This window comes from Notolepis coatsorum, assembly GCF_963971535.1.
Source record: "Notolepis coatsorum genome assembly, chromosome: 8".
NCBI lineage: Eukaryota > Metazoa > Chordata > Actinopteri > Aulopiformes > Paralepididae > Notolepis > Notolepis coatsorum.
In genome coordinates this window covers 80,573,169-80,600,207 of record NC_140172.1, presented here as the reverse complement: position 1 = coordinate 80,600,207, position 27,039 = coordinate 80,573,169, and positions in this window count along the sequence as shown.

The window sequence follows — 27,039 nt, the reverse complement described above, 5'->3', positions numbered from 1 at the left end:
CTGGACACAGCAGAACTCTGTCTGGCTGCACCCTCGTCTTTGGGCCTGGGGCGTCGACTGGAGGCTGGTAGTGTGAGTGGATGGGGCCCGGGATTTACCAACCTGGTCTGGTACTCTGGTCTTCCTTCCCTGTCGCAGGGCGGTCAGCAGTACTCCCCAACACGCTCCCACTCCTCCCAGTCGCTCCTTAGACCCTCCCACACCTCGTGACTGAATTGTAATCAAATACTCTGAGTTCCCCCCGCAAGCAGTACCCTCCCTCAATTACCCTAGAAACCTTACAATGAAAAGGGGAAAGTTGGGTAGGAAGGGGTTAACCATATATATACGTTACCCACACCAAAAGAGTTAATGCAGGGCACAGGAATGGACACGCACACAGAACCCCATTCAAGTCTTTATGTTAATTGTACTGTTCAGTTACAATTATTTTATACTAGTGGCCAATTGGGCTGAAGTCCTACTATAGCCCCTGCTGTTCAACTCAATACCTCATAAACACGTATATTATGCACCCACCTCTGGGTTACTATCAGGGATAATATACTTCACGGTGTTTGACTCACCACCCACGTCTGGGTCTTCACCCTGTATAATACCTCAACAGGCTTTAAATATACGGTCAGAATAATACCTCAAAAGGCTTTAATTATAATGCACCAGGTCTGTAACTTCCCCCCTCAGGGAATGGTTAATTGAATGGGAAAATATTAATACACACACATTGTATCACGCTCAAAGAAAAGGAAATAAAACCAAAAGTGTGGGCCCACAATTACCAAAACAAAAGCCCTATGCTAATGCCGGCATGTAATGTAATGTTTGGGGTCTGCAGTTAGCAACGTTAACTTCACCCGCAGGCCGCTCCACACTGTGTAAGGTGCAATAGATCCTGGGCGCCGAAGCCCTAATGTTTACTCTACCAAAATGGCGGCCGCGCCGCTCCACCACCGTCCTGGTGGCAAGATGGCGTCGAACACTCGCGCCGCAGGGGCTAGCAGGCGGAGCTATAGCAGAGAGGCAGTGCTGGCTGAGCTGGTGCTGGGCGACCTCTGCTGGACGGGACGGCTCCCGTGTTGGCTGCTCTCCAGCCGGCGCAGAGTGGTGGTAGAACCGCCGGTGAAGACGGCTGCTGACGGCCAGAGCAGAGTGTTCGCAGGTCCACACCCGTAGCTGCACGCAGTCTATACCGGCACTGTAACTAAGTATAACACGAGCAATACTACTGTGATCCTTAGCCGCACGCTACCTATACCGCTCACTGTAACTAGGTATAACTCGACTGTTAGTGCCTGGCTCTGCACTTAGTGTTCATATCATACCACTGGTACTGCTAGGATATCGTATCCACTAGCCGGTACTTCCTATCACCCGTCACTGTTCCACGGGGCACTCCGGCATAAAGTCAGCAACGGGGCTGTCTAGAGCTCCCCCGTTAGACGTGACTTCTCGTGGTCAAGTTCACTGCCGAGAAGAGAACGACTTCCGCTGCACTCCTCCCTTTATCATCTCTCAGCTCTCTCCGCCACTCTCTGCCTGCTACTGCCCCCTGCTGGTCCCGCCTGCCAGTCACACGGGGAGACGCACTGTAAAATATGAATCAATACTGTCATTTATGATCCGTATTCACATGCTCTGTGGACGGGGACGTTTGTGTGATTGTTCGTGTGAATCAATGACACTAGCTAGAATGTCTTTGTGTACAAAAAGGGATATAAACACAGTCAGCAGTTCTGAATAATATACCATATTTTCCAGACTGCTACATTTCCCCCCACTTTGAACTTGCTAAGTCCTCTGCAAGTTAACAACAAAACCACGCATGTATGACAACGGTCCTGAGACCAACAGTTTCCCGCATAGATCGACAATCACACATTATGCTAACAGTTTCACACACTCTTGAGCACGTAGTCCTGTCGCCGACCACTGGTGCTCCGACGGATTGATCCGCTTCTCGGGGCTCCGGCGAGCACGGATGGGGCCCGCTCGACCCCCCGCAGCCCGAAGCAAGAGAGCCCGAACTTCTTCCGCCGAGATCCTTACATAACCTTCGCTGTTGACTTCCATGTCAGATTCCTCCGTCTCGGTTGGCAGGTCCTCGGCCACGGCTTCGCCCTCCGAGGCCTCTGAGGGGCCGCTCGCGGCGCCCTCCTCGCCCCGGTCTCCGCCGTCTTCGCCGCTCTCCCCTGAGGGGACCAACTCTACCTCTCCTCCCTCGTTCGGCGCTGCTTCAGCGACGACCCGCGGGACCCTGGGTGGGTTACACGCCCTAGGGTGCGGTTTTCGAGGGTAAACGAAGGCACCACCCACGTCTGCTTCGGATGAGCTCCGCGCTCTCCTCAAGGTCCTTTCGGGGCCCCCTCTTTCGGGACGAACCGTGAACACTGACGTCCTCTTGACGTTTCCATCGCCGCCCTCTGGGCCCGGCTTGTCACCGGCCGGCGAGCGTCTGCGGCGGTAGTTGAAGTTGTGGCGGTAGCGGCGCCGACGAGGCCCCTGGTCCTGGCCGGCCTCGCCCCCTTGACCTCTTTCCGACCTGTTCCCCTTGTTCTCCTCTCGGTCTCGCACCAGCCTGGGGCGGGGGAAACTCCTTGGTCGGAAGCCTCCATAATAGTCCTGTCTCTTGGGTACAGCCTCCGGTTCTGACCGCATCGGGCTGCGCGGCCGGGCGCCAGCGCTTCCGTCGGAGCGGCCGCAGTGGTATCGAATCCTACAAATACTACGGCACGCTACCACACCTCCCCCCTCAGACCATGGTCTGGCGGTCGCCAGGTCGGACGACCCGCCTGCTGCTGTGTGGGTGGCGTCCTGTACTTGTGGGAGAGAAACCGCACCGCCCGGTGCTTCCGTCGGGCGTGGTTCTCCCCTCGCGCGAGGGCACTCGCGGCCAATATGGCCCGGCTGTTGACAGGTGTAGCAGATCAGTCTCCCATCCTCGCTCCGGCGGGGTAGTCTGCGCGGGGTAGAGGGCCCGTCTCCCCTCCGTCGGCTTCCGGCGAAGCCTCTCGGGGTCGTGTCTCGCTCCTGTAGCGCGGCTATGTCCAGAGGTGGCTCGCATCTCTTCACGGTGACGCCGCGTATCATGCCCCTGCCGGCACCCCCTGTGGGAGGAAGGACCATCTCCTCTTCGGACCAGTCTATCGCCGCCATCATCAATTCGAAAAACGTCCGCCCCCCGTTCTCCTTTACGGACCTCTTCATTTCCCGTCGCAGCATCCCATCCTTCAGGCCTACCACAAACTGCTCCTGCAGCCGGGCGGCAGGATCCGCGACTCGTTGGGGTTCTCGGCCCTGTATGCGGCGCATCTGCTCTTGTAGATCGTAAGCAAACTCCCTCACGGTCTCGCCCTCTCTTTGTCGGCAGTCGAGGAACTCTCTCAGGCGGGCACTGACCGAGGTCTTATCTCCGTACGTCTCCTGCAGCACTCGGAACACGGCGTCCGGCTCCGGGGCGGTCCCTTCTAGCACGAAGCGCACCGTCCGTTTAGCCTCGCCTTTTAGATGCTGTTGTATGAACTCTGCCTGTTCGTCACCGGGCACTCTGCTGCTCCGGAAATGCGCTTTCATGTCCTGGATCCAGTCCTCCACCAGCGGCCCTCCTCTCTCTTTTCCCCCTCCGAACTCGCTGCACTTTCGGTCCCGTTGGACGTACACGGTAGAGGGGCCGGTGCGGGGTTCGCGGCCGTCCCGGTCGAGAGCGGCTTGGGTCTTTTCCAGGACCAGCGCCTGTCGGTCCAGGAGACCGGCGAGTGTGTGGGTTCTGTTCGTCAGGGCCTTCACCTGTGCGGTCAGTTCCTCCATGCGTTCGGCCTCCTCTTTCTTCACCTCGGTGTCCAGCGCCAGTAGTGCCGCCTGCCTCCGACACTCCGCCTGCAGGTCCTCTAACTCCGCCTCCCTCTCCTGCGCGTGGTAGGCCTCCCCTTTCTGTATCAAGGTGGCGGCGGCCTGGCCCTCTCGTAGCTCCTGTAGGGCCGCCTGAGTGCGGAGGGCCTGGTCAGTCAACTCCTTCATCGCTGCGGCTTGCTGCTTTAGCAGTGCTGCCTGAGTCTGACACTGCTCCTGCAGTTGCTCAAACTTCGCCGCCATCTCTTGCGCGGCGGGGGTCTCCTTCTTTGACATCGTGGGTCTCTCTACGGGTCTCGGTCAAGGGAGTAAGTTAGGATGTTGATCCTGTTCGTGACGCCAAATGTAGCAGGGTGGATTATCCCTGCTTCGTGGGAACGGTTGCTGGCAGTCAGGAGGTAGCTGGACACAGCAGAACTCTGTCTGGCTGCACCCTCGTCTTTGGGCCTGGGGCGTCGACTGGAGGCTGGTAGTGTGAGTGGATGGGGCCCGGGATTTACCAACCTGGTCTGGTACTCTGGTCTTCCTTCCCTGTCGCAGGGCGGTCAGCAGTACTCCCCAACACGCTCCACTCCTCCCAGTCGCTCCTTAGACCCTCCCACACCTCGTGACTGAATTGTAATCAAATACTCTGAGTTCCCCCCGCAAGCAGTACCCTCCCTCAATTACCCTAGAAACCTTACAATGAAAAGGGGAAAGTTGGGTAGGAAGGGGTTAACCATATATATACGTTACCCACACCAAAAGAGTTAATGCAGGGCACAGGAATGGACACGCACACAGAACCCCATTCAAGTCTTTATGTTAATTGTACTGTTCAGTTACAATTATTTTATACTAGTGGCCAATTGGGCTGAAGTCCTACTATAGCCCCTGCTGTTCAACTCAATACCTCATAAACACGTATATTATGCACCCACCTCTGGGTTACTATCAGGGATAATATACTTCACGGTGTTTGACTCACCACCCACGTCTGGGTCTTCACCCTGTATAATACCTCAACAGGCTTTAAATATACGGTCAGAATAATACCTCAAAAGGCTTTAATTATAATGCACCAGGTCTGTAACTTCCCCCCTCAGGGAATGGTTAATTGAATGGGAAAATATTAATACACACACATTGTATCACGCTCAAAGAAAAGGAAATAAAACCAAAAGTGTGGGCCCACAATTACCAAAACAAAAGCCCTATGCTAATGCCGGCATGTAATGTAATGTTTGGGGTCTGCAGTTAGCAACGTTAACTTCACCCGCAGGCCGCTCCACACTGTGTAAGGTGCAATAGATCCTGGGCGCCGAAGCCCTAATGTTTACTCTACCAAAATGGCGGCCGCGCCGCTCCACCACCGTCCTGGTGGCAAGATGGCGTCGAACACTCGCGCCGCAGGGGCTAGCAGGCGGAGCTATAGCAGAGAGGCAGTGCTGGCTGAGCTGGTGCTGGGCGACCTCTGCTGGACGGGACGGCTCCCGTGTTGGCTGCTCTCCAGCCGGCGCAGAGTGGTGGTAGAACCGCCGGTGAAGACGGCTGCTGACGGCCAGAGCAGAGTGTTCGCAGGTCCACACCCGTAGCTGCACGCAGTCTATACCGGCACTGTAACTAAGTATAACACGAGCAATACTACTGTGATCCTTAGCCGCACGCTACCTATACCGCTCACTGTAACTAGGTATAACTCGACTGTTAGTGCCTGGCTCTGCACTTAGTGTTCATATCATACCACTGGTACTGCTAGGATATCGTATCCACTAGCCGGTACTTCCTATCACCCGTCACTGTTCCACGGGGCACTCCGGCATAAAGTCAGCAACGGGGCTGTCTAGAGCTCCCCCGTTAGACGTGACTTCTCGTGGTCAAGTTCACTGCCGAGAAGAGAACGACTTCCGCTGCACTCCTCCCTTTATCATCTCTCAGCTCTCTCCGCCACTCTCTGCCTGCTACTGCCCCCTGCTGGTCCCGCCTGCCAGTCACACGGGGAGACGCACTGTAAAATATGAATCAATACTGTCATTTATGATCCGTATTCACATGCTCTGTGGACGGGGACGTTTGTGTGATTGTTCGTGTGAATCAATGACACTAGCTAGAATGTCTTTGTGTACAAAAAGGGATATAAACACAGTCAGCAGTTCTGAATAATATACCATATTTTCCAGACTGCTACACATAGGATAGCAATGTGTTATCCCATTGCCGAGGATATGAATCTAGAATATAGAGATTAAGGTGGTTGTAAAAACATTCTTGAGCATAATAAATGTATTGCTTTTAAAAACACATTTCGTCATGTATACCATTCTCGTAGGCCATTCTCGATGTCTGAACACGGAGGAATACAGAAATACAACACAGTTAAACCTATGTGGGTGTATTTATAATAAGGATAATAATCTAAAAGAAATAAGGGTACACCTACTTTTTGTGTTAGAAATTCTAGCCATTCACATAGTGTTTACATACTTCCTCTTAATATAACTAAGATATTAAGCATGTGAGAGCAAGCCCCCTGGACACCTCTCTTTATCACTCTAACCGAATGTCGTATCAAAGATACAGTATGGCCGTCTGTAAAAACATTAGGGGTTTCAGAATGACAGAGACACCTCTAATCACTAAGGGGGAAACCGTATAATCAAACACACACACGCACGCAAACACACCTCTGAGGCGTAAGCTTTTTTTTTGGGGAACTAGTCATAAATATATAACACCGCTTGACAGGACCTGTATACTTTGTTGTCCACTCACCAGGGGGGGGGTGCCATAATTTTCAGGGTGGACACCCTCCTCCATGACACCGCTGGAGGAGTGTCATTGCGGTACCAATCTAGCGAGAAACAGATTGAGGAGCCACAGCTTGACATTTCAGCCTACGGAGGGGGAGACAGCCTTCAGAGGCTATTGAGCAACCACTTAGTAGTAGTAGTAGTAGTTTTAGTAGTAGTAGTCGTTTTTCTTAATTCCCCTACATACACACAGAGGAATCATGTAGAACACAGACACATTTTTCTTAATTCCCCCTCACACACACACATTCTAATCCTCCATGCAACCATTTTCTGAAACAAGTGTCTAAAGATTGTAACAATGTATCATTATGGAAACCCAAGAAAATACACACACACACAGACACACACACACACACACACACACACACACACCCACACATTTATTCTGAAGATAGACACATTGTATTTTTCTTAAAAATATACCCCTACATACACACAGAGGAATACACAGACACTTATTCTGAAATATTCAGGAACACACATTTGAAATGTTTATTGTGAAATGTTTAATCTGAAAATAAAAATAAACCTTTATTTTGAAAAAAAAAAAAAAAAAAAAAAAAAAAAAAACGTTTATTTTGAAAAAAAATCTGAAAACTCCTCCTCTTCCGAAACCGGATGTCCCTCCCCTCCTAAACCGGATGTCCCATCTCCTAAACCGGAAGTCCTGCATCCTTGAATCCTCGGCCAATCAGAGAAGGGGGCGGGACTTAGGGGGTCATACATCATCTCAAAAAGGGGCATGGCTACAATCAGGGGCGTGGCTATGTGCCCTTATAAGGTCTGACACAATGTGTATCCTTTTTTTTTTTTGATCCACTTTTTCTCCCATTTTTCTATATTTTCTCCCATCCCAATTTCGTATCATCCAATTCAACCCTCCCCTGTCACGAACGCTGTTTCTTGCCTCCCACAAGCCGGCTGCAATGTGGACTAAGTCATACATAGCACAAGTCCCCTCCGGTACTTGAGGTAACAGCAGTCGCATCTTTTCACCTGCGCAGCTCGATCTCTCAGTGTCGAGGAGTAACGCGTGGGAGGCTCACGCTGCCCCCGACACTTCCTGGCGCACCAACCGACTTGTAGGAGTCGCTTGTTCACAACGTTCGATCCCCACCCTTCAGTTTTCCCTCCCCGTAATACGGCCAATGTGTATTACTGCGGACGACCAGCTAAACTGAAAACAATGTGGAGAGCTGGATTCGAACACGCGAATCCTAGCGTCTCCACACTGGTGGCGAGTGCCTTGCCCACTACACCACCTAGCCGCCCACACAATGTGTATCCTTATTCTCTTTCTTACAGAGCATTGCTGTATGTATTTTTCTTTACTGTAATGATTAATCTTCAAATACTGTAATCATATATTTTGTTTGTCTTTCATAAAGACACACGCACTATACTGCAGTCTATCACAGGGGTTATGAGGAAATTACCATTGCATAGTCTTTGCATAGGCTTTGGATAAAAGCGTCAGCTAAATGACTAAATGTAAATGTAATGTAATGTATTTTGGTAACAATTATTGTGTTTGACCGCATTATTTGATAATGACCGTTGTGTTTGAAAAGTGCACCAATAATTAAACTTCAACAATGAACATATCCACTGTTCTGACACTATGATACACTTTTGCAGGACATATAATCTAATTTGGTTCAGTTGTTCACTTAATTGTTTGAAATATCTAATGTTTTGGTGCTGTTATAAGCTTTTGCATATACTATTCTCTGATTTGACACTGGTATTTGAATTTTGCATGCTATATTGCATTTTGAACCCAAAATTTGCAGTATAGCAGCATTCTGTGTTAAGAGTTTTGCACATTGAAACTCTGATGCATCAAAGCAGTCGTAAAAAACTGTAAAAAACCTTGATCTCCAACCTTTGTCAATCAAGTTGGACGTGTTTTAATAGATTTTTTTATCCTTGATTTTTGCCCCTCTTGTTGTCTTATTGTTATTATTTTATATGCTTTTATGCTTATTTCTGTATGTACACTTGATGTGGCAGTAAATGAGGGAAACCTCAATTACCTTTCCAGTTTAAGGGAGAGCCTTTTTATTATTACAAAAGGTATTACGTGACAATACAAAGTAGCCTACAATAAATGGACAATGTGAAACATTGTAAGAGGGTATCACTATCAGCTATTATAGATAATGACATTGAGGGGAAAAGCTTACAAAGGTATAGCTAGAGGGTGCAAGCAGCTTGAGGGGGAGAGAAGAGAAAGACCAGAAAATGGTTCAGAATAGATTCAATACAGGACATTTTAGACATGTTTTGAAAGCTTTTGGTTTTATTGCGTGTTTAATGGTGGCTTATGTTAATGTATTTAAATGTTTTTAGAATCTTAGATAATTTACATTCATGAATGTATTCCCCCCCCCCCCCCCCCCCAAATATATATTAGTAAATTAATTACAATGATACAGTTTGCACCAGAGTCCAAGGGTGAGGCACCAAACTTCTGTCAATGATGGTATTGGCCAGCTCTCTGTTTTCCTTTTTCTTACACAAAACTGTGTGTGTGCATGTGTCTCTGTGTATATGCATGTGTGTGTCTCTGTGTATATGCATGTGTGTGTGTCTCTGTGTATATGCATGTATGTGTGTCTTTGGGTATATGCATGTGTGTGTGTCTCTGTGTATATGCATGTGTTTGTGTGTCTCTGTGTATATACATGTGGGTGTGTGTCTCTGTGTATATGCATGTGTGTGTGTGTGTCTCTGTGTATATGCATGTGTGTGTCTCTGTTATGTGTGTGTGTCTCTGTGTATATGCATGTGTGTGTGTCTCTGTGTATATGCATGTGTGTGTGTCTCTGTGTATATGCATGTGTGTGTGTGTGTCTGTGTATATGCATGTGTGTGTGTGTCTCTGTATATATGCATGTGTGTGTGTCTCTGTGTATATGCATGTGTGTGTGTCTCTGTGTATATGCATGTGTGTGTGTCTCTGTGTATATGCATGCAATAAAGGTTGAGTGATGATCTTGAATATAGAATAGCAGAGTAATGGATTACATATACATTAACGCAATTACTTAAAAAATCACAGTAGTCAGATTACAGATACTAAACATATAGATATGTTGTTGGATTGCTCAGAGTAATATTTGATTGTCATTGTGAGATCATAGACATTGACAATTCTTGCGATATCAGATTCATATCTATAATTTAATATACTGTATATAGCTATATATTAACTTGTACTGTGAATTTCTGTGAACCCTCCCATATCCTCACTCAACTCCAACCCACACGTCAGACCAAAACAAAGACATGTAAACAAAGTGTAATACCAAGAGGGCACTTTTGTCTAGAGGTCACTGTAGCATCAGAGATTCTACCTTTCTCACTATTTAGAACACCGTTTTCAATGGTGAGGGTCAGTCAGTCAGAGCCTGGGAACCTACTAACCCTTTTTTATTTTCAAGTTCAGGTGGATTAAAGGTAGAGCTGTGCAGCTATACAGGAGGGTTACTATCGCTGGCCATGTCTAAGGCTCGCTGGAGTGGCCGACACTACAAACACCTCCCTATACCCACTCAAACCAAACCCCTCCCTATACCCACTCAAACCAAACACCTCCCTATACCCACTCAAACACCTCCCTATACCCACTCAAACCAAACCCCTCCCTATACCCACTCAAACCAAACACCTCCCTATACCCACTCAAACACCTCCCTATACCCACTCAAACTAAACACCTCCCTATACCCACTCAAACACCTCCCTATACCCACTCAAACTAAACACCTCCATATACCCACTCAAACACCTCCCTATACCCACTAAAACTAAACATCTCCATATACCCACTCAAACACCTCCCTATACCCACTCAAACTAAACACCTCCATATACCCACTCAAACACCTCCTATACCCACTCAAACACTTCCCTATACCCACTCAAACCAAACACCTCCCTATAACCACTCAAACACCTCCCTATACCCACTCAAACCAAACACCTCCCTATACCCACTCAAACACCACCCTATACCCACTCAAACCAAACACCACCCTATACCCACTCAAACACCTCCCTATACCCACTCAAACCCAACACCTCCCTTTACCCACTCAAACACTTCCCTATACCCACTCAAACCCAACACCTCCCTATACCCACTCAACCTGCACCTCAAACACCTCCCTATACCCACTCAAACACAACACCTCCATATACCCACTGAAACCCAACCTGCACTTCAAACCAAAACAGTGTAACCTTTGCCTAGAGGTCGCTGTTTGACAGCATTACAGATTGTACCTTTAAAGTGGTCCTAATCTGTTTGTTTTGGTGACATCTACTGGTGATAAGCGACTGTTGTGTTTTTGCACTGTATTGACTGCACGATCTTGAAACTTCATGCTAACTAACTACTAGGGCAGGGCGATAATTGGCCAAATATGAATCACGATTTTTCTCTCTAAGAATTGAGATCACGATTCTCTCACACGATTCTTATTTTTTTCAATAAAATCATTTATTGCACTCTTTCTTAAACAGACAACATAACATATCAAAGTGCTTGACTTAAACTTAAACATAACATATATGAAAGTGCTTGACTTAAACTTAAAAGTCTTTGTAACATACAAAATAACTCAAGTCAGAATCGTCATCATTTAAAAAAGTTAAGTAAAAAAAATTAAATAAAAAAAACAATTAAATGCTTACTTAAAAAAAACATCATAATTTTGAAATGAGATTGCGTAGGTGCATATGAATCGAGATCACGATTTTATTTCGATTAATCGCCCAGCCCTACTAACTACTGAGATGGTCTTCTTTTTTTTTTGTCCACTTTTTCTCCCATTTTTCTATATTTTTCTCCCATCCCAATTTCGTATCATCCAATTCAACCCTCCCCTGTCACGAACGCTGTTTCTTGCCTCCCACAAGCCGGCTGCAATGTGGACTAAGTCATACATAGCACAAGTCCCCTCCGGTACTTGAGGTAACAGCAGTCGCATCTTTTCACCTGCGCAGCTCGATCTCTCAGTGTCGAGGAGTAACGCGTGGGAGGCTCACGCTGCCCCCGACACTTCCTGATTCTACTGCGCAGGCGCACCAACCGACTTGTAGGAGTCGCTTGTTCACAACGTTCGATCCCCACCCTTCAGTTTCCCTCCCCGTAATACGGCCAATGTGTATTACTGCGGACGACCAGCTAAACTGAAAACAATGTGGAGAGCTGGATTCGAACACGCAAATCCTAGCGTCTCCACACTGGTGGCGAGTGCCTTGCCCACTACACCACCTAGCCGCCCCTACTGAGATGGTCTTCTATTCATTCCAAACTAATTGCCGTTGCTGCTAACCTCGTTCCCAGTTTTATTTCCTCCGTGAACATTGCTGCTGGTGATGTAAAACACATCACTTCCTGTGTGGTGGAGGATTTTCCCAGAAATATCCAACCAGATGTAACGGTTCTCAATTTATCAGAGATTGAAGAGACGGAACTGCTTTCGACCATTTATTGCCTATGAAAGACATGAAATAAGGGGAGCTCCCGTAGCTCACCGCATATCTCGGCGCTATCTCTGCGTCGGGGAAAACCATGCTCGTCACGGATCTGGGGTACACGAGTTCGATTCCTGGACCCGCCGTATTTTCTCAGAGTGTCTTCCCCTGCTCTACATCCCATTTCAACCTGTTTCTGTCGGTCATGCTTGACCAGAAAAGCGATAAACGCTAAAAAAAGAAAGTTTAAAAAAAGAAAGACATGAAATAAAACAGCTGTAGTGTTTTTCCTGGCCACTGCACATCTTGTAGACCTCAGCAGACAGGTACAAGACTGCTGGGTAGGTACGGTATTTATAAAAGTACATGTATTTTACATTCTCATAACAATTAAAATAACAAACCCACTACTTTCCAATACAATGTACCACAACACAGTACCATAACATTCATTTGCAGGTATATAAACCAAATTGGTAAACTTGCTCGACCTGCTGGACATAGCAGGAAATGCAACAGTATAAGTGAACAACAGATATAACGTTGAATAACATGTTTGCACTATGTATGGAGCCACATAGCTATGAAAGACATGAAATAAAACAGCTGTAGTGTTTTTCCTGGCCACTGCACATCTTGTAGACCTGCATGTACAACATAAAATGGTACATTAAACGTCGTTCTCAAGATTAACGTAACAAAGAAAGTTTTCGCGCCATAGCAAGCTTTCCAAGTTCTAGCGTTTGCAAAACGCAACACACACATAGAACCAATACCAGCGGTCAAACCAACACAGTTATCATTACATTATGTAATACAGTGAGCGTTATGCACTACGTTATTACAGTTTATACAACGGCATGCAAATTTCTCGATTCTGATTGGCCATTAACACGTCTTTATTGGCAACAATCCACGCTGCTGGCCCAGGACCCGCCCACAACCGACCCACATCACATCACTCCGCCGGATCACAAGAAGGTGGCCAATAATCTTTACAAATGGATATGTTAATGGCGACTAAACGACTAAATATCAAGCGATTCTGTCACAGCGAATGTCTTAGTCGTTTAAACAATGTTGGATGATGTAATTGATGGGTCTTGAATCATTCTGTAACAAAAGAAAAATCGCGGATTGATTGATGGATTAATTTGCGATTTTTTTTTCAATTTCTTTTTCCTTTCGACTGTCAGCGCTCGCTCTAGTCTCCACCCACCGCCACACACCCCCCCCCCCCACACACATACACACACACACACACACACACGCACACACACACACGCACGCACACGCACGCACACACACACACACACACACTCTGCCTGCAACGCGGGGGATAGTCAGAGAGCTGGGTGCTGCGCTGTTCTAAGTGAGCATGGCCTATTGAGTTGATTGATTGATTGATTGCTAATTTTATTACTGTACGCTTGGTTTCCAACTGGTTAAGTTTAGGCCCTCTACAGTAGGTTTAAAAAAATAAATAAAAGAATAGGGCGAAGAAAACGTTTTTTTCCTATAGGGCAAAGAAGACTTTTTAATTTGTTTTACCTACTTTATATAGAAGCATCTAAGAATGAAGTTCTATGGAAAGTAGGTCTGCATTCCCTTAACAATTGTGTGTATTGAGCCGTACTGTATTGTACCCATTCTGCATCTGGTAATAAAACTTTCAATCAATCATTCCAATAATACACAGTTGGATGTGTTAGTTGGTTGGATGCACTTCAAGCTGCTTCCACATGAGGCAACTTCTCTCAATCATTCCAATAATACACAGTTGGATGTGTTAGTTTGGTTGGATGCACTTCAAGCTGCTTCCACATGGAGGCAACTTGTCTTTTTTGTAGTTGTGGGAACTACTTTTTCTGGCGGATGGTTTTTTCAATAAATCTTCGATTAATGTGTGTTTATTGTATAGAAATAAGGTTGGATGAATCTGGCAGTTGTATAAAAGCTTTACATCACTTGCAGTCATGATTTGTGACCAATAAACCATGCCTAGGGGGGTCTAACAACCCTCGGCTGCGCCTCGGGCCTAACGACCACCCCTAGGCATGGTTTATTGGTCACAAACCACTCCTGCGCGTGATGTAATGCTTAATTAATGTTTAGACAAGTTCTAACCAGAGAAAAATTGTGAAATAGCGGAGCTACACTTCAAAGGGGAACCTACATCAGCAGACAGGTACAAGACTGCTGGGTAGGTACGGTATCCCCACAGGGACATGCAGCACGATATACAATGACCTCAACACGTCACAGGTGGCTCCCAAAACAAATACGGTATGATGTTTCTCAATTTAGATAAAATTCACATGCAAACCAATATAATTTCTAACTCTGTTACACCCACCCCCACTGAATTTTGGCGACATTGAGCACCAACTACGTACTACCTACTAAAGGCACAGTACAACACAATCACACATACACTGGGTTTTCAAAAGAACAAAACCAACTCCAAAAGTATCCCATAAGGATAAAGTGGTATGAGAACAACGCTCTCAATCCAGCTACTGGCGGTAGGGTGCCTTGTACACCCCACAATACCCTCACACACTGTGTAGTATAAGACCATGAAAATAAATCATCCCAACATAAAACAAAAATTATGTAAGATAAATTACCCTGGACTCAGTCAAAACCTAGAACAAGGACCCTGTGTCGCGAACAACATCCTGCCTTGACATGGTCTGTATTAACCGAGCCTGATCAGTGTGCATGGGTGAACTCTGTATGTCACTGCACTGCACGTTTCCCGCCCTATCAGTCCGCGTCACAGTGTCAAGTGAAGGATCCGCCTGCACTATGTGTACAGAACTATCAGCATCAACAGTGACGGTCACTGGTCCATAGTCACAGCTCACAGACCGAACCTCCATCTGGTCCTCAGGTCCCTCTGAGATGTCTTGAGACACAGAGGCTGTACTGCAGTGCTTATGTCTGTAACGTCGGCCTGTGAAAGACTAGGAACGGACAATTGTGTAATCCATTCTCGGGTCCTTCCTTCAGAATCCACAGATGCTGGGCCAGTCAAGAGATCCCCACTCCCTTCCTCAGAGATGTTCTCTGTGTTCTCTCCCATACCGTCAACACTTGGAATGGAAGATTGGGTCACAGGCATGGATGAGGCAAGGTCGGACACTTCACTCATGTCATCCACAGGGATAAAATTTACAAGCATCAGCAGGTTCCTATGGACCACCTTCTCATGTCCAGCAACTGTGTCATGGATCTTGTATGTATGTGTCTCAGCATTCATGCCCACCACAGTGTAGATGGTTTATTCCCATCGATCAGCGACTTTACTCTTTCCCCTCTCTCTCTTGTTCGCCAAGAGCACCCTGTCGCCGACCTCAATGTCAGACCCCTTCAATCTCCTGTTGTAGAGTCGAGCATGCCTGTTCTGTTCTTTTGTGGCATGTTCCTGGGCAATGACCATGGCCTCCCTCAGATCTTTAGTGAGAGATTCTACATACTTGTCATAACTCGTCACACATGAGTCATTCAAGACGGTTTGGAAGAAGACATCTACAGGTAAACGGGGAATGCGGCCAAACATGAGATAAAAGGGTGCGTATCCCGTCGTCTCATGGACCGTACAGTTGTACATGAATGTCAATGTCTGAAAACGCCGCGGCCAGTCAGCCTTTGCTTCAGGTGTCAGTGCACGGATCATCCCACCCAGGGTCCTATTGAATCGTTCCACACTACCATTTCCCATTGGATGGTAGGGTGTTGTGTGCGATTTCCTGACTCTCAAAGTTTGCCCCTTGGTCGCTATGGATCCGTTCTGGGAATCCGAAGACAGAAATATCTGTCCCAGAGAACTCTCGCCACTTGCTTGGCTGACTGGTTTCTGCAGGAAAACGCCTGAGCCATCCTCGTAAAGTGATCGGTCACCACCAAGACATCGACTGACCTGTTTCTGGAATCTTTGGCTGACCAAAAGTCGATACAGACAAGCTGCAGCGGTCTGGTTGATGTCATACTCTCTAAGGGAGCTCTCCCCTCAGGTTCGACTGTCTTGCTGACGATGCATCACTGACAGTGGCGCACATAGTCTCTCACATCCCTGTCAAGGTTTAGCCAGAAGAACCTCTGTCTGGTTAAAGACACATCTTCCATCTCAATGGATTGAGTATGCATGTGAATGGGACTGCATGAGGTCTGAGCATCGACACTCATTGGAGGGTGTTCCCTGTGACCACTGGATACCCGAAAGGCATCTTGAACAGAGCCACTCGACATATCCCTGACTTGGGATAGGAGACTCAGGTAGGGCTCTTCCAGCAACCTATGACCAACACTGTTCTTAACAAACGGCACACGGCTCAGGGCATCAGCCACAACGTTCAGCCGACCTGGCACATACTTGATGTCAAAGTCGTAGCTTGCTAATTTAGCTACCCAGCGCTGCTCACAACAGTCCAGCTTCGGCTTTGTCATTATGTGAGTCAGTGGGTTGTTGTCAGTCCAGATTGTAAATTTGTGGCCCTTCAGTTTCAAGTTTCAAGTTTCTTTAATAGTTGTCATACAGAAGTACAGAATACTTTTGTACAAAATGCTTCTTACTGTTGCGCTCCAGAGACTGTGCATGACAAGATAAGTATGAAATAAAAACATAGTAAAAATTAGAAGAAAAAAAAAAAAAAGAGGTCACAGTGTTCAGTTTAGACATATGTACAATGTTCGTAGACGTAGTTACCATACAGTATACAATACTGTGCAGTGTACTAATATACAATACTATATAGTGCAAGGCATAAATGGACAAGGTGCAGTTTAGGTACAATTCACAGTAGGTGTACGAGTTGTAGTGCAAATCCTTTATCAATAAATATAAAGTGTAAGTGTGTTTGTGTGATCTAAAGTGTGGAGAGTGGGTGCTGCAGTGTGTTGTTTGTTTGAGTGAGTGTGTGTGTGCGTGTGGGTGTGTGTGCTGTGTGCATTTGATGGTTGTTGCATAGTGATTATTGTTCGTTTAGCGATTATTGTTCGTTTAGCAGCCTGATGGCCTGGGGATAGAAGCTCCTTCTGAGTCTTTCTGTGCTCGCCATAAGACTCCGGTATCGCTTGCCTGACGGCAGCAGTTCAAAGAGGCAGTTGTTCGGGTGGCTCGAGTCCTTAATAATTCTCTTAGCCTTCCCCTTGCACCGCTTGTTGTAAATGTTCTGGAGGGTGGGAAGCCCCCCTCTAATTGTGCGTTCGGCTGAACGTGTCACTCTTTGTAGTCTGCTACGGTCTTGTGCAGTGCTATTCCCAAACCAGGAGGTGATGTTGCCGGTCAGGATGCTCTCTATTGTACATGAGTAGAAGTTCCTAAGGATCTTCTGACTGACTTGGAACTTCCTTAGGCGCCTGAGGAAGTAGAGGCGTTGTCGTGCCTTCTTCACAACACTGTCAATGTGTGTGGTCCATGTCAAGTCCTCGGATATGTGGGCTCCGAGGTACTTGAAACTGTTCACTCTCTCAACTGGTGCCCCGTCGATGCTGAGGGGGCTGTAGTCCTTGACCCCCGACCTCCTGAAGTCCACAATCATCTCTTTTGTTTTGCTGACGTTCAGGGAGAGGCAGTTCTCCTGACACCACTGTGACAGGTTCTCTACCTCTTCCAGGTAGGCCCTTTCGTCGTTGGCAGAGATCAGGCCCACCACTACTGTGTCATCAGCAAATTTGATGATGGTGTTGTTGTTCCGCTGTGCTACGCAGTCATGTGTGTACAGGGAGTAGAGGAGGGGGCTCAGAACACAGCCCTGGGGGGCCCCTATGTTGAGCGTGATGGATGAGGAGGTGCAGTTGCCGGCTCTTACCACCTGGGGTCTGCCCGTCAGGAAGTCCAGGACCCACTGGCACAGGTCATAGTTCAAGCCCAGGTCCCTGAGCTTGGCTATGAGTTTGGAGGGGACTATGGTATTGAATGCTGAGCTGTAGTCGATGAACAGCATTCTCACATAGTTCCCCTTCCTCTTGTCCAGATGTGATGCTGCTGTGTGCAGCACATGGGCTATGGCGTCCTCCGTGGACCTGTTGGGGCGATATGCAAATTGCAGGGGGTCCAGGTTGATGGGGAGGGAGGAACAGATGTAGCCCTTCACTAGCTTCTCAAAGCACTTCATGGCTATGGAGGTGAGGGCTACAGGGCGGTAGTCGTTGAGGCAAGCGGGCGTAGATTTTTTGGGTACAGGGATGATGGTGGACTTCTTCAGACAGGTGGGGATGACGGCCTGTTCCAAGGACAGGTTGAAGATGTCAGTGAATACCGGGGCCAGTTGGTCGGCACAGACTTTTAGGACGCGGCCGGGGATGCCGTCCGGTCCTGCTGCCTTCCTGATATCCACTTTTTTAAAGATCCGTCTCACCTCATGCTCTGTTACCCTGAACACTGAGTCTCCATCAGCAGACCCCCCCCCCCCCATTGCCGTGGTTTGTAGGCTGGTGTTGTTATTCACAGCCTCAAACCTCGCATAGAAGGAGTTGAGATCATTTGCTAAGGAGATGTCACTGTTCAGTTTGAGGGGGGTTCCTTTGTAGTCTGTCATTGTTCTGAGGCCCTGCCACATGCCTCTAGAGTCAGCCTGTTCAAACTGAAGTTCAACTTTATCCCTGTAACGCCGTTTTGCCTCTATTACTGCTCTCCTGACGTTGTATCTTGCCATCTTGTGTTCTTCCATGTTGCCTGTCACCAGCCCGGTGTTGTATGCTGATGTGCGCACTTTCAGAGCCTCACGGACGGATTTGTCTACCCAGGGCTTTTGGTTTGGGTAGATATTAATTTTGGTGGTGGGGATTATTACTTCTACCTGAGTACAGACATAGTCAATCACCGTTTCGGTGTATTCGTTAATATTGGCTGTGTTATCACGGAGTACACTCCATTCTGTGCTTCCCAGCACTGCTTGGAGTGACTCTACTGACGTCACGGTCCAACGTTTAACCTCTCGCGAGACCACCGGCGTTCGCTTGAGACACTGTTTGTACTTAGGCAAAAGAAAAATTGCAACGTGATCGCTTTTACCGAATGGACTAAGAGCCTGTGACTTGTACCCATTCTTAAATTGCGAGTATACATGGTCTAATATGTTCTCGCCTCTGGTGGGACAGGTCACATGCTGATAGAAATTCGGCAGCACCTTTTTAAGACGCGCGCTGTTGAAATCCCCCAAGACCAAAATGGCCGCGTCAACGTTAGCTGCCTGGAGTTTGTTTACCTCGTCGTGAAGTTTTGAAAGTGCGACCTCAGTGTTCGCGTGTGGTGGAATGTACACTCCGATGAGGATGATGGACGTTAACTCTCTTGGGAGGAAGAAGGGTCGACATTTTATCGTGATAAACTCCAGGTCTGGGGAACAGTGGTTAGACATTTCCTTTGTGTTGCCTAAATCGCACCACTCCTTGTTTATCATGAAGGCGATGCCGCCTCCTTTCTTCTTTAGTGACTCTAATGCCGTCCGGTCTTTTCGTAGAACGAAGAAATGGTCTGCCGGTTCTATTGCATGATTCGGGACATCTGGACTCAGCCAAGTTTCTGTGAAACAGAGGACGTTACAATCCCGAATGTCCCTCTGGAATTGGATCCTTGCTCTGATGTCGTCCAATTTGTTTCCTATCGATTGCACATTGGCCAACAATATGCTGGGCAATGTGGTTCTGTGTCGTTTGGACCTCAGTCTGTTCCGGACCCCGGCTCTCTTTCCTCGTCTTCGCGGCAGCTTTTTTTCTTGTCCGTGGCCGGCATAACAAAGGATCTCGGTGGGCCATTTCTGCTGTTCAGCGATCCGATCCAGAGAGCAATCCAAACGGTAAGTTTTTCTTAATCCAATGTCAATGATTGACTGACGGTCATACACATATAATGCACCAACAGTTGGTGCAAATAAAACTCCTAATACTATAAAAATTAACAAAATAAAGCACAGTCTCGTCGGAGCGATCAGAAAGGCAGCCATCACAGCAGCGCCAGTTGGTTGACAGACCTCTAAACTTGTCACAGACTGACCACTTCAAGGCCAGAAACTCCAAACGGTGAGCTGGATAGTTCTTTTGAGACTGAGACAAGGACTTGCTGGCGAACGCAATAGGCCTGGCTCTGGTTTCGCCTTCCTGGACTTGTGACAGAACAGCACCAATACCATCCAGGGATGCATCCGTCTATAGCATGAAGGCGCGGCTGAAGTCAGGGTGAGCCAGGACCACCGTGTTAACAAGGGGTGCCTTCAGCTTCTCAAAAGTCTGTTCCTGGTCTGAGGTCCAGTCAGAGCCACTCAACTTCTTGTTCGACAGTCTGTTCTTCCCCTCCTTCCCTTTTCTTCTCTCGCCCTTTAACAGAGAGAAGAGAGGCTTGGCGACGGCGGAGTACCTGGGAATGAAGTGCTGGTAATAGTTGATCATCCCCAAAAACAATCTTATCCGCTTCTGTGATGGGTTCACCCCATTGGGCTCCATGAGGTCAGCACTCATAATTTTTGCAATGCTCTCAACCTTGCTGCGGTCTGTTGACATGCCCTTCTCATCTATTATGTGACCGAGAAATTTCACAGACCTTCTAAGGAAGAAGCATTTCTTTGGGGCCAACTTCAGGTTATGGCCACACAGTCTGTCAGAACACCATTTTAAGGCGCCCCAAGGCAGTCTCCTCATCTGGAGCAAACACCAACAAGTCATCCAAGTAGCACAGTAAACTCAAGTAGTTCTGGTCCCCAAAGATACTGGTCATCATGCGCATAAAGCTCCCAGGGCTATTGCAGAGGCCCTGCGGAAGGCAGTTGTACTCATACAAGCCTATAGGCGTGGTGAAGGCTGAGTACTTTCTGTCATCCTCATGTAATGGCATGTTATAGAACCCGGAAGTCAAGTCCATTGTACTGAAGAAACAGTTGCCACCAAGCGCAGCCAGGCAATCCGCCTGGTGGGAGAGAGAATGAGCGTCCTTTAGGGTCCTCTTGTTCAGCCAACGGAAATCTGTACACACACAGAGATCACCATTCTTTTCCAACACAAGTACCAGAGGAGATGCGTATTCACTGGTGGACTTTTGGATGATTTCCTTCTCCTCCATCTCACTCAGTACCTGGCGTAATGTCTGATACTGGCCAGGGGGCACTCGCCTAAATGGGAGCTGGAATGGTCTGTGGTCAGAGAGGTGAATGCGGTGTACGAAGTCCTTCGCTTCTCCACAGTCAAGATGGTGGCGTGAGAAGATGTCTTCATACCGCGCAATCAGGTCAGCCATCTTCTGTTTCCAGCTGTCTGATACATCACAAGACTGGACGTCAAGACTACTCAACCCAACTGACTCAAGTTTGTCATCAGTGGAACGTACCTCGGCAGAGGTGGGCATCTCCACTTGAGTGCAACTGACCAGGGGGACCTTTGGAGGCTCAGCAACATCCATGTCCTCAAGCGCCATACAGGGAAAGACATCAGCCAGCTTTGCATTACGCCTCACCAACACGGGCCTGTCAGAAGTATTGATGAGCTTCTGTGGGACCCATCTGTCTCCCCACAATGGAGTAACAATCCTTGCTACCAAAACCCCCCTCGGGCCGAACGAGCAGATGTGGGCTCTGTCATTACGGTGCTGCCCGGAGATACAGCAGTGTCTTTAGGTAGTTTTCCCCATATGAGATATTCACGGCCAGGTTCAAGGCAAACAGCTGAATTGCACCTCACAGTGCCAGCTGTCCCTGAACAACGAGCGTGGGGACCGACATCTTACAGCCATACACTTCCATCTCCACATCGAAGGCAGATTTGGGCTTGACCCGACGTCCACCACATCCAACAAGGACCACGTTCACATTGATCTGGTTGTGCTCAGTTATCACTCCAGCCTCCCTCAGCTTCATCTCTGTTACCTCGCTGATGCTACAAGCCATGGACCCGCTGTCCAGCATGCCACCCAGTGTTGTTGTACCACCCACACCCACAGGTGTATAAAAAAAGACTGTTACTGCTGCTAATCCTGTGTATGTTCTGATACACAACAATTTCTGCGTCATCACATGAATCCTTTACAGTCGTATAAACCGTCTCAGCGTCAGATATATCATTAGTTTGGGAGTTCACATCGGGACCTGTACTGCCTCCCTTCACATACAGGTCAGTTAGTTTGGGAACAACTGAGGCTGGGAGGACTTATTGGCCTGGCAGTCCCTCTTTGTATGCCCAGGGGCCAGACAGACGAAACACAGCCTCTCATTCATGCAGTGTGAAATGGTGCTATGACTAGAGTCATTACAGACCCGACAAGCTTGTGCCCTGGGACGTCCCCCTCCAGGGGCACGCGGGAACCTCCCACCTCGCATTGGAGTAGCGACATTGCGCTGCTGCATTTTCTCCATCATCCCCTGAAACATGTCCACCATACGGCTAAGAAGCCTCTCCTCCGACTGCTGGAGATTCTGAGCAACAACTGCCGTAGAGGTGGGGCGTGGAACATGACAGACCTCTCCTTGAACAGGGACAGAAACAGGAGAGGGGTAAGGAGTATGACACTCCTGGCGGTGGGTTTGAAGAGAGAGAGAGATAGGACTCTGGGTGTGGCACTGCTCAGGTACTGACAAACTGGCTGGTGATGAGCTAGACTGCTCATGGAGGACAGTGGTGGTGTGACTCTTTAACTGCACAGCCCCACTGCACAGCCCAGACGCTCAATAGCTAGGTCTGCTGCCTTGTTCAATCTAATCCAGTAATCGACTGGGTTTTCTCTGAGTTTGGGCAGGGTGGCATAGAAGTCCGAAAGAGGGAGACATGAGGATGCATCACTGAAGTGCTGAAGGAGGATATTGTAAATCAGCCCAGGGTCTCTATTGGCATCAAGCGATGGATCACTACATAGGCCGATCCTCACAACATCTCTAGCTTTACCCCTTAAACAACTTAGAATCTCATCAGCCTGCTCAGGCATAGGTATCGCCTGTTTTCTGAGATGAGACTTAGTCATGTCAATCCACTGAACTGAACACTTATCAGAACCGTCACTTCTGAATGTCTGGGGTTCTCTGTGTGGCCTAACCTGAACTGTCACATGTGGGGCTTCCTGTCTGATAGCTTCCCTGTGTGTATTCTGACTATGTGAAGTATTCTGAGGATCGCCACTCATGTTTATTACACCAGATGCCATCAACTTTGCGACTATAGACTCGCCAATCTGGACACCTAACTGCCCTTCCATATCTGTGAGGTGGTTCATAGCATCAGTATCACTACTGGGTGTAGAAGTGTGAGGACCCTCCCCCATGAACTGCCCAACAGGAGCACAACCTGGGCTCTGACTTAACCCTGTACCCCTACCGCTGTCAGCCATGGACCGGGAATGCCCTACCCCCCTATCAAACTTTCTGGTGACATCGCTGCCGCCAGTATAACCACCAAACGCTAAACCTCTCCCCTTTGGTAGGACTGGACTGGCAAAAGTATCCACCCTATCGTTATCAACTATCCCCTCAGCCATTACAAGTACTTGCGTTATGTAAAATTACAGAATATCAAATTAAAAAAAATTATTATTATTATTATTATTATTATTATTATTATTATCAAAATAATAATTATATATATATATATATCGTTCCTTCTTAACAAAACAAAACAAAAATAATCATCACTCTATGTATGGGGCTGAAAACACTTCACTCAGACCAATATACTAGTTACAGATCTGACCACACACTGATCTTATACACATGACAGCCACACAGCATCCACGGCGATCGGCGTCGAGCTGATCTTGAAGATCCAGAAGGTCACGGCACCAGTGTAACAGTTCTCAATTGATCAGAGATTGAAGAGACGGAACTGCTTTCGACCATTTATTGCCTATGAAAGACATGAAATAAAACAGCTGTAGGGTTTTTCCTGGCCACTGCACATCTTGTAGACCTCAGCAGACAGGTACAAGACTGCTGGGTAGGTACGGTATTTATAAAAGTACATGTATTTTACATTCTCATAACAATTAAAATAACAAACCCACTACTTTCCAATACAATGTACCACGACACAGTACCATAACATTCATTTGCAGGTATATAAACCAAATTGGTAAACTTGCTCGACCTGCTGGACATAGCAGGAAATGCAACAGTATAAGTGAACAACAGATATAACGTTGAATAACATGTTTGCACTATGTATGGAGCCACATACCTATGAAAGACATGAAATAAAACAGCTGTAGTGTTTTTCCTGGCCACTGCACATCTTGTAGACCTGCATGTACAAAATAAAATGGTACATTAAACTTCCTTCTCGAGATTAACGTAACAAAGAAAGTTTTCGCGCCATAGCAAGCTTTCCAAGTTCTAGCGTTTGCAAAACGCAACACACACATAGAACCAATACCAGCGGTCAAACCAACACAGTTATCATTACATTATGTAATACAGTGAGCGTTATGCACTACGTTATTACAGTTTAATGATTAGACTAATTCTAACCAGAGAACATTTGTGAAATAGCGGAGCTACACTTCAAAGGGGAACCTACCTCAGCAGACAGGTACAAGACTGCTGGGTAGGTACGGTATCCCCACAGGGACATCCAGCACGATATACAATGACCTCAACACGTCACAGGTGGCTCCCAAAACAAACACGGTATGATGTTTCTCAATTTAGATAAAATTCACATGCAAACAAATATAATTTCTAACTCTGTTACACCGACACCAGTGTTTAGAACAGCTAAGAAAAAGGGATTGCAAAATAGACATTTCTTAACCCTTTCACTGCCGCACTACCAAAACAGTTAACCCTTTCACTGCGACAATACACAGAAGGTTAACCCTTTCACTGCCACACGACAGCATGTATTGTTAACCTTTTCACTGCCACACTACAGATTTTTTGTTTGTATTTTCTTTTGTATTATCTTTTTTCCCGAACCCAGCGTCTCCAGCATTGGTGGTGAGTGCCTTGCCCACTGCACCACCTAGCCGCCATCACTACAGAAGGTTAACCCTTTACTATGATAGTACTATGATAGTAAAGGGTTAACCTTCTGTAGTGTGGCAGTGAAAGGTTTAAAGGACGATTTGCCTTTAGCAGACTTAATTTTTTTTCGAATACCACTCCCAACTCCCGACGCTCTAGCTCCGTCAAGCATTTGGCGATCTCAAAAATGATTGGACAGGGTTGTAACCAATGAGTGTGGCTTTCCAATGATATTCCACCTGGGCATGAGCGAATCAGGGATCTAGGGTAAAAGTCACGAGCAAAAAACAGGAAGAGAAACGTCCCCCAAATGCATTGAAGTCAACGGAGTCAATTTATTTGGAAATACTACTTCTGGATATTGCAACTACTACAGAAAAACATGAGTAACAAGTTTTTCAACAACTCAACTTACTCTATTTCATTAGCACTAAAAGTGAATTTCCTTTATTGTATCAGAGACTTATATAGGGCTCCCCCACATCCCAGGTCCGTCCCACGCGGGGCCGAGCACTCAGCGACACGGGTCCCTTGAATTTAATTGGGCCAGGCTCAGTAGAGGAGCGAGGGGTGGTACTCCCCCCCACCGAGCCAAGCCCGCTACATCACCAAGCACCCCACCCCACACACAACGACCCAACAACATACAAGACCCCACTCTCCCGGGCCAAACCGCGGAAACGATGCCCCCCCCCCCCCCCCCCCCCCGACATCCCAGGCCGATACGTGCGGAGCCGGGCCCCCAGCGACACGGGTCCCTTGAATTAATTGGGCCGGGCCCAGTAGAGGCGAGGGAAGGAGACTCCCCACCACCGAGCCAAGCCCGCTACCTCCCATGTCACCAAGCACCCCACCCCACGCACAACGACCCCACGACATACAAGACCCCGCTGCAGCTGCTATTCTAACATTACTCAAAGAAAAAAAGGTCAACAACATTTGGTGACATGACTTACAAAAAAAATTTAAATAATAAATAGGCCATATAATTAGCACTTCCCAGTTTTGCCCCCGTTGGCGGGTTGGAGGGGAATCAGCTCTCCTAGGGAGAGTTCCTCCCCTAGTGACGGAGTTATCCCCAATGGAGATTCTCCCAAGCCCCTATTATTGTCCAATTTTTATTTTTTATTTTTGTCCTTCACAGATGCTCATGTGCACATTCAAAGCAACTGCTATGCTAACATAACTCAAAGAAAAAAGACAACATTTGGTGCTCCCATGGTGTTAGAGGATCTAAATCGTATCCCTCTGTTCCCCGTTGGAAGGGTGAGGAGTAATGGCTCTCCTAGTGAGAGGGCTCCCCCTAGTGGCGAAGTGCACACTATATAAGTCCAACATTCGTTCTGTGGATGGCCTCAGAGCTCCCGGTCAATGTTCTGAATTTGTCTTTCTTATGCTCATGTTCATTTGTATTGTGTGTCACGTGTAATCCTGTAGTTCCTTCATACCAGTCCATTGTGTATTATTCCCCAATATGTTTCCTAATCAGCGTGTCCCTTTAAAAAAAAATCTAATTGTTTGTCTATAACATGTGTATTGTAAATCATAGTGTTAATTATTCTAAATTCTGGTGTTATAGTTTTCTTATACTTCTTGGGGTAACTGTTCAATTATCTTTCCTCTGTTGCATCTATTCTCATCCCCAGGTCCCCCGTGTGTATGTTTGTATTGGGTACTCTTCCACGTTGATTTTGTCTTGTATCTTTCCTGGCCTTCATGCCCCTTTCTTGTGTCCCTTTGTCGTTCTTCCTAGTTGATCTGCTTTGAATCGGTTCAGTTCCCCTCTTTTCCTCCTCCCGTCCTCCTCTCCTTGTCCTCGTCTCTCGGTTCTGGTCCACCTGCACGCCCTCTCCATCCTCTGCGTAGGCCTCTCTCCTTCCCCTCCCGGCACCTTCCATCCTCTCCGCGCCGTGTCCCTCGCCGCCTCCTGCACGTTGTTGGGACCTGGTTCCTGTCTTTTTCTGAATTTTCTTTAT